Below are 12,248 nucleotides of genomic sequence, written 5' to 3'. Positions count from 1 at the left end.
AATCTACAGAATTATTACAGCATAAATTCCTGCTACAATTTTAAGCACGTGAATCATGGAGTAGTTTAATATATTGCCCAGAACAGGAAAAAAGCTGATTATTTTGAAGTTTGATGGCTTTAAGTCTAAATATATTGTTTACATTTTGTTTCTTGGGCTATACAATTCTTTTTATTTTCAAAGGACTACAAGAATCCCTGACTTATGTTGAGTTTATTTGTTCTTCTTTCCAAATTCCTAAAAAACTTTGCTTCAGATTTAAGTGGCAAAATTGTGTCTATATATGATGGCTGGAGAGATAGATCAATCAGTAAAGTGATTATCTGGCAAGCAAGAGTATCAAAATTCAGTCCTCAGAACCCATAGAAAAATACTGAAGCCAGGCAGTGGTGCATGTCTTTAATCACAGCACTCGGGAGACAGAGGCAGGCAGATCTCTGTGAGTTTGAGGCCAAACGAGTCTACAAGAGCTAGTTCCAGGACAGGCTCCAAAGCTACAGAGAAACCCTGTCTCGAAAAACAAACAAAAAATGCTGAATATGGTAATAAGTACTTGTAACCCCATTTCAGGGGAGGTAGAGACAGGCTGATCCCCAGTGACTGGCAAGTCTGTCTATCCTTGAGCTCCAGGCCAGCAAGAGACCCTCTCTCAAAAGGGAGAGGTGGTATTTCTGAGTTATACCATATTTAACATTTGTCATTTCATTCTTACCAAGTGTTTCTGTCTTCTGAAGTAATAATGTTTCAGAATGAGAAAAATTGAGGCACAGTGATTTTTTAATTGATTTGGCAAACAAGGATTCATGAATGAGGTAACTGATCCCAGAGCTACACTAAGGAACTGCAGAGAAAAGCCCCCTGGGCACACAGAAGTGAAACAAAGAGAATGCTCACTTGGCTGCAGCTGGAGAATTGTCTCATTTGGCCTGCCCCATTGGGAGCCCCTAGCTATGTAACTATGTTGACTATTTCTGGTTAAGCTTGATTTGTCTTTAACACACAAACAGCCGTTTATTTCTAATTTTTGAGCCACTGGGGATAGAATCCAAGACTCCAAGCTGCCCTGCAAACACTGTACCACTGAGCAAGCATCTCAGCCCCATTGCAGTCACTTCCAAGACATTGCTCAAATTCAGCTGGTCACTCACAAGTCAAAGTCAAGGTCCCTTGGGGCTTTCTTGGCTTCTTTGCACAGGAACGCTTTGGATGTGGCTCCATTTCCATGTAATACCTGCTACTGCCACTCTGTTGTATCTTACACACAAACTGTATCACTGCTGGGCACGGGGCCTTTAATCCCAGCACTCAGTAGATAGTGACAGGAAGGTCTCTATGTCCACGGCCGCTTGGTGCCCATAGTGATTTCCAGAACAGGCACCTATAGAGAGAGATCCTATCTCAAAACCAAGCCAAACCAAAACAAAAATGTGTTAGTTTTAGTTGTTTGGTTTTTATTTCACTGGGATAGATGGACAATGGCACATATTAAAATCTAGTAACAAATTTGTGTGTAAAGTATGTCTACTGGGTGTGGGATATATCTGCATGGGTGTTTGCATTGGGACTTTATAACGGAATCACAGACAGCTACTTGCTATAGTTCAGAAATTACACTTATCATGTTATATGTGGTGTAATATTTATTATGGTAGATAAACACCAGTGTCTGTTCTTTATGTATTGATTCTTCCCACTCTGGGAGGGCTCTGTCTAGGACTGGGTTTAGAGTGCTGAAAGGAACAGATAAGCCCTCTGCCTCTGTGAGTTTACATCCAAATGGAAAGACAAACACTTCAGAAAGAAACCATGAACGCAGTGGAAATTTTTAGTGCTCACGATCCTGCATTTTCTTTAGGCCAGAGAACAAATAGGTAGATGCTGGAAAGGCTGCTGGCTGCGACCCTGGTGTCAGTCAGTGATGAGCCCTTCATTCTGCCAGGCCTGTGTCCCCTTCTGCGTCTGCTGCGCTATGACAAGCCGGCTGGTGTGCCAGTCAAGGGTAAAGCTTGGTGTGAGCCCCCACACTGCTCCTCTCGGGCTGAGGTTTTCTATCAGATATTCCACTGTAACAATGCTGGAGTTAAGAAGTCTCCATTTCTTTGCTGTACATCAGAACAATTTCGCTGCATACAGAAATAGAGTAATTGTTTAAAGACAGCTGGCAAATTAAAGATTTTAATGACTTAAATTCTGTGCTGAAATAGGATTAATTGGACTGCAAGTGCCATCTTAGGGTAACCCAAATTTTTTACTGGAACCATGAAAGTTTTGTTGGTGTACTACTTCGACAATACAATCATAGATGACAATAGTGACACCCGGAGTGTACAGTGTGCTCCAGACAAAAAAATTCCTACGGAAATGCAAGATTCTTACCAGAAGGGGTTCTGGACAGAATTTATGGGTAGAGCCTTTTAGTATTTGGGAGAAAAAGGAGTGAAAGAGGACGAAATGAGAAGAGCTGACATCAATGCCTTTCACTTCCGGGATGGTAGAGCTTTTCAGCTTTCTAGGGATGAATAAGGATACAATTGATTGAATCATTATTTCAGATTCAAACTCAGTCTTCACAGGTTGGGTTTTAGAAGCTGCTGATTTTCATGATGTCTTTGATAACGTGTTTACTAATCCAGCAGCTTTTGGTAACACTGGTCATCTCACAGTTAAAAATTGCCATGCTCGTTCTTGCAATAGGTGTCTGAAGAACTTTGTTTTTTTTTTTTTTTTGAATACGTTTTTTTTTCTCAGAGTTTATTAAAATACAAAAGTCTCCATTTCCGCTCCTCCTCCCAACCCCCTCCCACTTCCCCCACTCCCTCCCCTCCTTCCTTTCCATCCCCAAGAGCAGTCAGGGTCTCCCGCCCTGTGGGTAGTTCAAGCTCCTCCCCCCTCCCTCCAGGTCCAGGAGGGTGAGCATCCAAACAGACTGGATCCCAGAAATCCAGTATATGCAGAGGAAACAAGTCCCAGTGTCATTGTCAATGGCTTTTCAGAAAGACTCCGGGTTCGTAGTTCAGTTAATATTTGTTGAATGTTCGTGTTACCTTTCTGGTTAGAAGAACAGTACAAAGACTCTGTTATCAAGCTAAATTTCTAAGAAAGAAATAAGTGTAAGTAAATTCTTGGATAAACTGATTCTAAGTATGTACCAATATTTACTCTTCATTTTGGAATAAGTCTAGATCCCATGTTGTGATGGACCAGCTCAGCCAGGGCACTGGGACCGATGTGACAGGGTCTCAGGAATAGATAGGTAAGGAGTTGGCGAATGACAAACAGACATAAGACTCAAAGGAATTGTATCTAAATGTGTCTTTACTAGGCATGAGGTTCATCCTTTATATAGAAAAGATTTTTTAGCAGCATGTATTGTTTTTTCACGGGATACAAATTATTTTCAGAATTATTATATCAGATATATGAGAATAGAATTTCATCAGACGGATGTCCCCAGTGTAAGTCTGTGTTTGATCATGTTAGATATGGCTTGGCATTAGTTTTGATATAAATTTTTATCTAGGCTATGAGTTCATAGCATTTTGAGCTAAGGGCAAGTGGTTGTGGTTAATAGTCACACGGTCTACAGTCTTTTTATATTTCTGCAGTCTATGCAGAAGAACTTTTTTTATATTTTTAACTCCTTTTTAAATCTTTTCCAACACCAAACTCAAGAAGTTAAAGGCATTAATCTTCTTTATCCTTATTTCATTTTTGTTGAATCTGTCTCAATTGCTTATATAAGTTTGTCTTTTGTTCTTTATTAAGCATCAGATTAAACCTGGAAAACTTTTTCCCTTGAATGTCAACCCATCTTCCTCCATTGGCATCATATACTCCTGTATATGGCAATAGCTCATCAGTAGACTCTGGAAACTTAATCATACTATCTTTCATTTCAGAAGAAACCAGACTATGTTCCTTAGAAAATAAACAGGTAATGTCAAAAGTGCAAGGGTTTCGATGCAGGAAGCACAGCACACATACACTTTGCAGGAATATTTTTTGAAGCTGTGTCACATCTTAAATGAGAGACACACAGACTGGAACTGTGTTAGCTTGCATAGCCTGATTTAAATTGTTTGCCAGGATGTAAACCTCAGGTACTGATGTGTTACAGGATCCAAAACCTTATCCAACTACAAACCTACTTTTATTTCTTTACTTACACCCTCAAACTAACTTATAGTATAGATACATCAAGGCAGTTCTCAGGGGGAAAACCACTAAAATCATAACATATGGGACTGGAGAGCTAGTTCAGCAGTTAAGAGCTCTTGTTCTTCTTGGAGAGAACCTGATTTCAGTTCCCAGCATGTGGTGGTTCACAAGAGTTGTAACTCGGGTTTCAGGGGATCCCATGCCCTCTTCTGACTTCCGCAGGCACCAGGCACACAAGTGGAACACATACACACACCTCACCAAACACATAAAATTAAATAAATAGATGTATAAAAAATAATATGTGGGGCCAGGCAGGGGTGGCACACGCCTTTAATCCTATCACTCCGGCGGAAGAAGCAGGTGAATCTCTGTGACCAGGGCAGAAAGAGATGCTGAATTTTAAAGAATAAACAGTGAACTGGTTTAACTGAAAAATTACACACACACGCCCAGAGAAGAGGCATCTCGAAAATATTCTGTATAGTTCCAGAATCCACTCCCATTTTCTTGATGTATGCCAGTCTCACACACGTTCCTTCTGGAAAGTAATCGAGGAATAAGTTAGCTTTATTGTATGTCTACAACCATGAACAAAAGAAAAATGAGGAAGTAGGTTGGGAATTTAACCAAACTTAATCAGGCAATACTTGGCCCATAGTTCTTTTTAGAATCTTCAACAGCTATAGTTGGGCATTATATACATCCACCACATCCACCCCCCCCCGTGTGTGTGTGTGTGTGTGTGTGTGTGTGTGTGTGTGTGTGTGTGTGTGTGTGTGTATTAATATGACATAGTTTTCTATGTGGAGATATTTTGCATCCTAATGATAATGTTTTTTCAAAGGCAAAGTTTTATAAAAAGATGCATATTGTTTGATTCATCAGTACATTTACTAACACAGTTATTGTTTAATGATGCTCACCAAGTAGTGAGTAGTGGGTATTAGGTCATGCAGTCTAGTAAAATGAATAGGTAAAATCAGCATATGAGTGTATGTAGTTCAGAAAGATATGTGTAATGAATGAACAATAAATTGATAATGAATAAACTGATAAAGATGAGTTGAAAAGTAGTCAATGGAAATGACAAGAAATGATCATACATGTAGACAAATATCTACCACAAATTTGCAAAATCTAGGCATGCATGCCTAGAATCCCAGCACAAGGCCAGCCTCCATTACACAGTGGGTTAGAAGCCAAACTGGGTTACACAATAACCAAACAAGAAATAGGTTTAAGCTGTTAACACCTTTTAAAATGTTAAACATACAACAGTTGGCTGATATATTAAGTGTTTGAGTCTTCAGTAAAACTGAATATTAATAAGGTTGTGGGAGAGGGAAAAAGTAATATAGAAATCTGAATGGTGGAAGAGTAGCCAAGACAAACTAAATATATAAGCTTAGTCTTATATGTAACAGGAGAGTGGGGGAGGGGGGAGGCTTTGTTTCATCCCAGTGCCTGGCTAGCTTCTGTGTGAAATAATCACACAAAAATTGTATTAATTAAATTACTGCCTGGCCCATTATCTCCAGCCCCTTATTGACTAACTCTAAATATTAGTTGAACCCATCTCCATTAATGTGTATTGCCACTTGACTGTGGCTTACCGACATGAGTTTAACCAGTGTCCGTCTTGGCAGAGAACCATGGCATCTGCCTGTCTCTGCTTTCTTCCTCCCAGAATTGTGTACTGTCTTCCCTGCCTACCTGAGTTCCGTCCTATCAACTAGGCCAAGGCAGTTTCTTTAATAACCAATGAAAGCAACACAAATACAGAATGACCTCCTACACCATTTCCCCTTTTCTGTCTAAACAAAAGGAAGGCTTTAACACAGTAAAATTATATATAACAAAACAGTTATCAAGCAAGAATTACAGTTACAATATTTAGATCTATTTTATCTTTTATTATAACAAAGAAAAACTCTAACTATCTATCTATTCTTCAACTCCATCAAAGACTCCAGAAGGATATAATATTGCCTAAGTAAACAAGAAATAAGCAACTTCCAAAACTCTAGAAATGACAGAGACATCTCGCTGCCTGTACAGTCACCCAAAGTTCTTCTGTACTGTTGGGGCATCCATCTTCAGCCTACAGGTCCATAGTATCCAGCAGACATTTCCATGAAGCAGGAAATTTTAAACACAGTGTCCTGCAGAATGTCTCGCAAACTCTTTCATGAAGCAGGAACCCCAAAGGACCATCTCACCTTTAGGCAAGTTCAGCAGTCATCTCTCTGTGGTACTGCATGTCCAGTTTATGCATCAGTCCAGGCAAGAGCAGTTTCTTACCCTAATGGCTTTTAAACTCCATAAAGAGCCTCTTCGATGCCCATCTTCCTCTTGAAGTAGCTGGTGCTGCCACGAGCAGATGTGTCTCATTGTTATGAAAAGCCCTAAGTTATTAAAACACCTTAAATGCCATATTCTGTAGTCTTTGAAAGATACAATGCCTATCTAAATGAAATATACCTCTATATTTCTAGAAAATCTAACATGACTACAAACTTGACTATTATAGATGATTATCCATTAACAACCTATATTTCCTAATTATACATTATATTTTTTAAATGAGTTACAAAATCACAATACCATAATCGAGAGCAGAAATACATATACATATAACAAAATAGACCTTAAACTTGTATCAATAAATCAAGATTTATACCAATGCAAATTATTCATATCTATATCATATCCTCCTTTAAATGTAAAAGAATACTTATAAGCAATATTTGGGAATATGGGCTAGTTATTTCTCTCCACAACCCCTCAGTCAGCACATTGCTGACCACTCAGGCCATGACCTGGCAGGGCCTCTGGTTCCACAGCCCAGCTCTGCCACTTCCACATAGATTTGAATTAAGTATCGCTATCATTCTGTTAGCCAGTGGGATTCAGAAGTCAAAGACTGGGGTGAAAACCTGCAAGCACACAGAGGCTGAGTAGCAACTAGCTGACCTTGCTTTTTGGCCAGAAACACTGCCAGAGACCAGTCCCTTCCCTCCTTTCAGAACCAAGAGGAAGCTCAAACTCCAGTCCACACCCTTCCTTCCTGTGTGTCTCTTTTATCCAAGTTGCTGGCTTCTCTATGGCCTATTCCAGCCGACTAGTCACTGACTCTGCTCACAGATTCAAGGCATAACTTTATTGGGCAGAACTGGGAGTGTCCGAGGGCAATCAAATATTGCACAACATTAGCCTGAGCTCAAAAACCAATTCCACAGACAACTTGGTCCTTCCAACTAACAGGGACATGTGTCTGACCTTGAACCTTAGGGTATGACTCCGGGACTTCTCACACCGCTGCATTCAGCTGCTTCTCCATGCTGAACACACTCAGACACAGGCTGCCATTGGCAGAGGGGAAAACAGTGAGATTCAGAGACAGCTGGGGTACAGCACCCAACTGTGTATAGGTGACTGATTAATAATAAGAACTTTAAACATTATTTCACATTGATCTTATGCTCTGAGCAAAGCGTGAAATACTTCCACACACACATCTAACTTTTGACTCTGGATTTTCTTTCTGGTTATGATTTTATTAATTAGCAGAAAGGACGTTTTCAAGGATTCAAGTTTCAAGATAACTTCTACTAAAATATGACAAAATTTAAAGTGCTAATTCTAAAAGTGGAACTATTAGACTCACAAAACTGACAAATAGGATTAAGTATTTTGAATGGTATGTAGCATGAATTGAAAAGCTATGGAGGCTGAATTTTAGTATCTCGTGACTAGCAGAGTCACCTGAGGACGAAAGTCACCAGATATAGAAAGTGCACCTCAGCTAGGCAGAACTGAGAGACAGCTGGAGCTACATTTTAGAAATGTTGTATGAATATTTAGGTACCAGGAACCTTTGGGGATTCATGCTGTCTCTTTGTATGATGTGTTTATTATCTAAAATCAGTGGGCTGTGCCTAACATTGTGGGGAAAGACCCCATGAATCCGAAGAGTGCTGATTTTTCATGTCTTTGTTCCACCAGTTTCTTCTGCCAAAAGACAGATCAAAAATACAGGAAGGTGCACAGTCTGAGAGGTGGCGGCAGAGCCTGGGAGCATAGTCTGTTTTGTTGCTTAAATTTTATTGTATTCATTCTCTCTTTCTCTCTCTCTCTCTCTCTCTCTCTCTCTCTCTATATATATATATATATATATATATATATATATATATATATATATATATATAGAGGGATATATATATATCCCTCTCTCTCAAGCAAATAGGCAAATAGAAACAAACAAGAAAAAACAAAACCAATCAAGCAAACAACAATAGCAACAAAATAGTACAATAATCACAATTCTTAATAAGAGCAGAGCGCATTTTCTCTTCCAATGGAAGCTCCATCATGATCCCACAAGTCGTGACCAATGAGATTGTCACAGTGATTTTACCAAATGGAGTTTACTTTTTCCAAACAGACAAACCCCAGCCTACCCACAAGCTGCAAGGCAACCTGAAGAAACATCTAAAGGCAGAGATGAAAGTGATTGTGGTAAATCAAACTCAGAACGCTCTGGAGTGGATGGAGGGCACAGAAGGAAACACTGTGTCTTAGGTCTAGAAATAGATCTGGGGTGTGGACAGCCTTCAGCTTTGAGAAAGTGATCATAGAGTAGTCTGTAGACCAGTAGAAAACCCTTGGCAAGCTGTTTATATCTCTAAGACATTCCACAAATTAACAAGTATTTCCCCTTATTGCAAATAGGAGTCATTGAGATTTTGTTGTTTGATTATTTACTTTTTCCATTTTTAGATTGTGTGTGCTAGTATTTTGTTTCTGAAAATATTGTAGGTACATTCTTGATGCTTAGTATAAAACACCTTTCTCTTCTTTAGGGAAAAGAGATAGCACAAAAAGACTACTGTGTGCTCATCCCAGATTTACAAAGAGGATGTTTGCGGGGTAAAGAGGGGGTATAAGAAAGAACATACTTTATGCTGTGAGGTAAGGTAAGGCTGTCTGATCTGTGTTGGTTGTACTAACACCATCTGCGTGGACCTCTGAGTTACCCAGTTTCAGAATTTAAAGAAACTGTTGGCCTTGCCTTGGACATACCATCATCTGGATTCCTTTGAAGTACATGTAACAAAAAATTTAAAAATTGTTTGACCAAACATACAAGAACTGTGAGTCTGTGAGGTGAAGGAGGTCAGGAAGACAAAAGTGTCCTTCTCCTACAGAGACTGGGGATCCCTAGAATGGACACCTGGACTGAAGAGTCTGTGGAGCTGGGCAGAGAGCCTGGCTCAGTGTGGTGTTCTGTGGGTGCGGGGTGATGTGGCACCCAGAGTTTTCCATTAGAATGTGCTCAGAGTGGGAGGGCTTTCAGATTACTATTCTTCCCACAAGAAGAAGCAGGAGACTTGCTAACTAAGGGCTCACAACTAACACCAGCCAGAAGATGCTGGGAAATTTCTTTTTTATTTACTTATTTGTTTGTTTGTTTGTTTATAAAAATTTCCACTTCCTCCCCTCCTCCCCATACCCTCCCATTCCCCCCACTCCCTCTCCTCGCCCCCCCACTCCCTCTCCTCCCCCCTCTCCAGTCCAAAGAGCAGTCAGGGTTTCCTGCCCTGTGGGAAGTTCAAGTTCCTCCCCCCTCCCTCCAGGTCTAGAAAGGTGAGCATCCAAACAGACTAGGATCCCAAACAACCAGTACATGCAGACAAAACAAGACCCAGTGCCATTGTCAATGGCTTCTCAATCAGCCCCCATGTCAGCCACATTCAGAGAATCCGGTTTGATCACATGCTCATTCAGTCCCAGTCCAGCTGGCCTTCGTGAGCTCTCATTTGATCAGTCCACTTGTATCAGTGGGTGAACGCACCCCTCGCGGTCCTGATTTCCTTTTTCATGTTCTCCCTCCTTCTGCTCCTCATTTGGACCTTGGGGGGCTCAGTCCAGTGCTCCAATGTGGGTCTCCGTCTCTATCGCCATCCATTGTCGGATGAAGGTTCCCTCTGGTCCTGCCTATCTTGCTCACGTTTTCCCTCCTTCTGCTTCTCATTTGGATCTAGGGAGTTAAGTCCAATGTTCCAATATGTGTCTCTGTCTCTATCTCCATCCATCGCCAGATGAAGGTTCTATGGTGATATGCAAAATATTCATCAGTATGGTTATGGGCCAAGGCCAGTTCAGGCACCCTCTCCTCTGCTGCCCAGGGAAGAATCTGGGGACCTCTCCTTGGGCCTGAGAACCCCTCCAGAAACAAGTCTCTTGCCAACCCTAAAATGACTCCCTTAGTTGAGATATATACTTGCCTGCTCCCATATCCATTCTTCCTCCCCCTATCTCATTCCCCCACGCCATCCCCAATCCTCCCCCTCTCCCTTCTCTCTAACCCTCTCCCCTTATTTTCACCCCCCCACACACACCCCGTGCACCCAAGTTTGCCTTGCAATCTTGACTACTTCCAATATCCAGGAGGATAATTATATGATTTTCTTCAGGTTCACCTTCTTATTTAGCTCCTCTAGGATCACGAATTATAGGCTCAAAGACCTTTAACTATGGCTAGAATCCACTTATGAGTGAGTACATACCATATTCCTCTTTTTGGGTCTGGCTTACCTCACTCAGTAAAGCATTTTCTATTTCCATCCATTTGCATGCAAAATTCAAGATGTCATTGTTTTTTACCGCTGAGTAAAACTCTAATGTGTATATGTTCCACACCTTCTTTAACCATTCTTCTATTGAGGGGCACCTAGGTTGTTTCCATGTTCTGGCTATTACAAATAGCGCAGCTATGAACATAGTTGAACAAATGCTTTTGTAGTATGATAGGGCATCTCTTGGGTATATTCCCAAGAGTGGAATTGCTCGGTCCTGAGGGAGGTTGACTCCCAGTTTCCTGAGAAACCGCCACACTGATTTCCACAGTGTCTGCACAAATTTGCATTCCCACCAACAATGGATGAGTGTTCCCCTCACTCCACATCCTCTCCAACATAGGCTATCATTGGTATTTTTAAGTTTAGCTATTCTGACAGGTGTAAGATGGGATCTCAAAGTTGTTTTGATTTGCATTTGCTGGGAAATTTCTTGAGTAGCTAGGGGTTACTCTTTCAAATTCATTTAGGACACCAGTATTATCGTGACACCAGGATGATGGTATAATGTCAGCCACAAGTGTGACAAGAAATGGAAAGAATGGGCCAACATCCTAATGATGGTAGCTTCAAAACTCCTCACTAAAATTCTGGCAGATTGAAAATTGCATGTTGAAAAGATACTGCAACATGTTCAAGTGAGAGTCACTGACAGAAGTTCCCATAGTTAATATATGCAAATCAGACTGGCATAGCTCTTAATGAAAGAGGGGACAAACCACATAGCTATTTTCCAGTCTCTCTCCCTGTACACCAATGCTTTAGGATCTAAAAATTATCTAATTCCAAAATGTCCCTTTCCAATCCACAAAATATGTTTTTACTTCCTCTTAAAATCATTATTTATCTTAATGGGATATATTTCTACACTTATCTACCTTTTTGTGTTTTCTAAATAGTACATGGGCAGAGAGACTCCTCTGAGAGCCTAAGTGTGACATTGGTCATTTGTTCCTTGAGGCTTTTCCCATGCATGGAATTTTGTGTGTCCCTAGACATTCTGTGGGGCTAATACACATGATAGAGGTTGGGTAAAGTGATCTGATCAAACATCATCTAGGAAATGGAGCCTAGGAAAATAAGGAAAACTAGGGCCTCTCCTCTTTCGAGTGGTCACAACTATGAGTTAGGGAATTGGAGAAACAAATTATTAATCTTTCAGCTGCCAAGGTAGACAAATAAAGAGAATTGGTGTGACTTCTTGGGAAAAAGGTATGAATGAAAAAACCTGTTGCTCATTTCAGGTAGAGGGCAGCCTGATCACGAACATCCTGAGTATTTTATTTGCTTTCATGGGCATCGTTATCCTCTCTGTCAGCCTGGCTGGTGTGCATCCTGCCTCAGAGCAGTGTGAGCAGAGCAAACTTTTTAGACCAGCTGAGCAGTATTACTACCACCGTCCCCTCGACAACAATGACTGCTCTAGCACCAAGGCTGTTCTGACTGTGA

The sequence above is a fragment of the Myodes glareolus genome, chromosome 7 (genome assembly GCF_982192425.1).
Source record: "Myodes glareolus chromosome 7, mMyoGla1.1, whole genome shotgun sequence".
In the NCBI taxonomy this organism is placed as follows: domain Eukaryota; kingdom Metazoa; phylum Chordata; class Mammalia; order Rodentia; family Cricetidae; genus Myodes; species Myodes glareolus.
The sequence above is the reverse complement of the archived record's forward strand: the minus strand, read 5'-3'. Positions refer to the sequence as shown.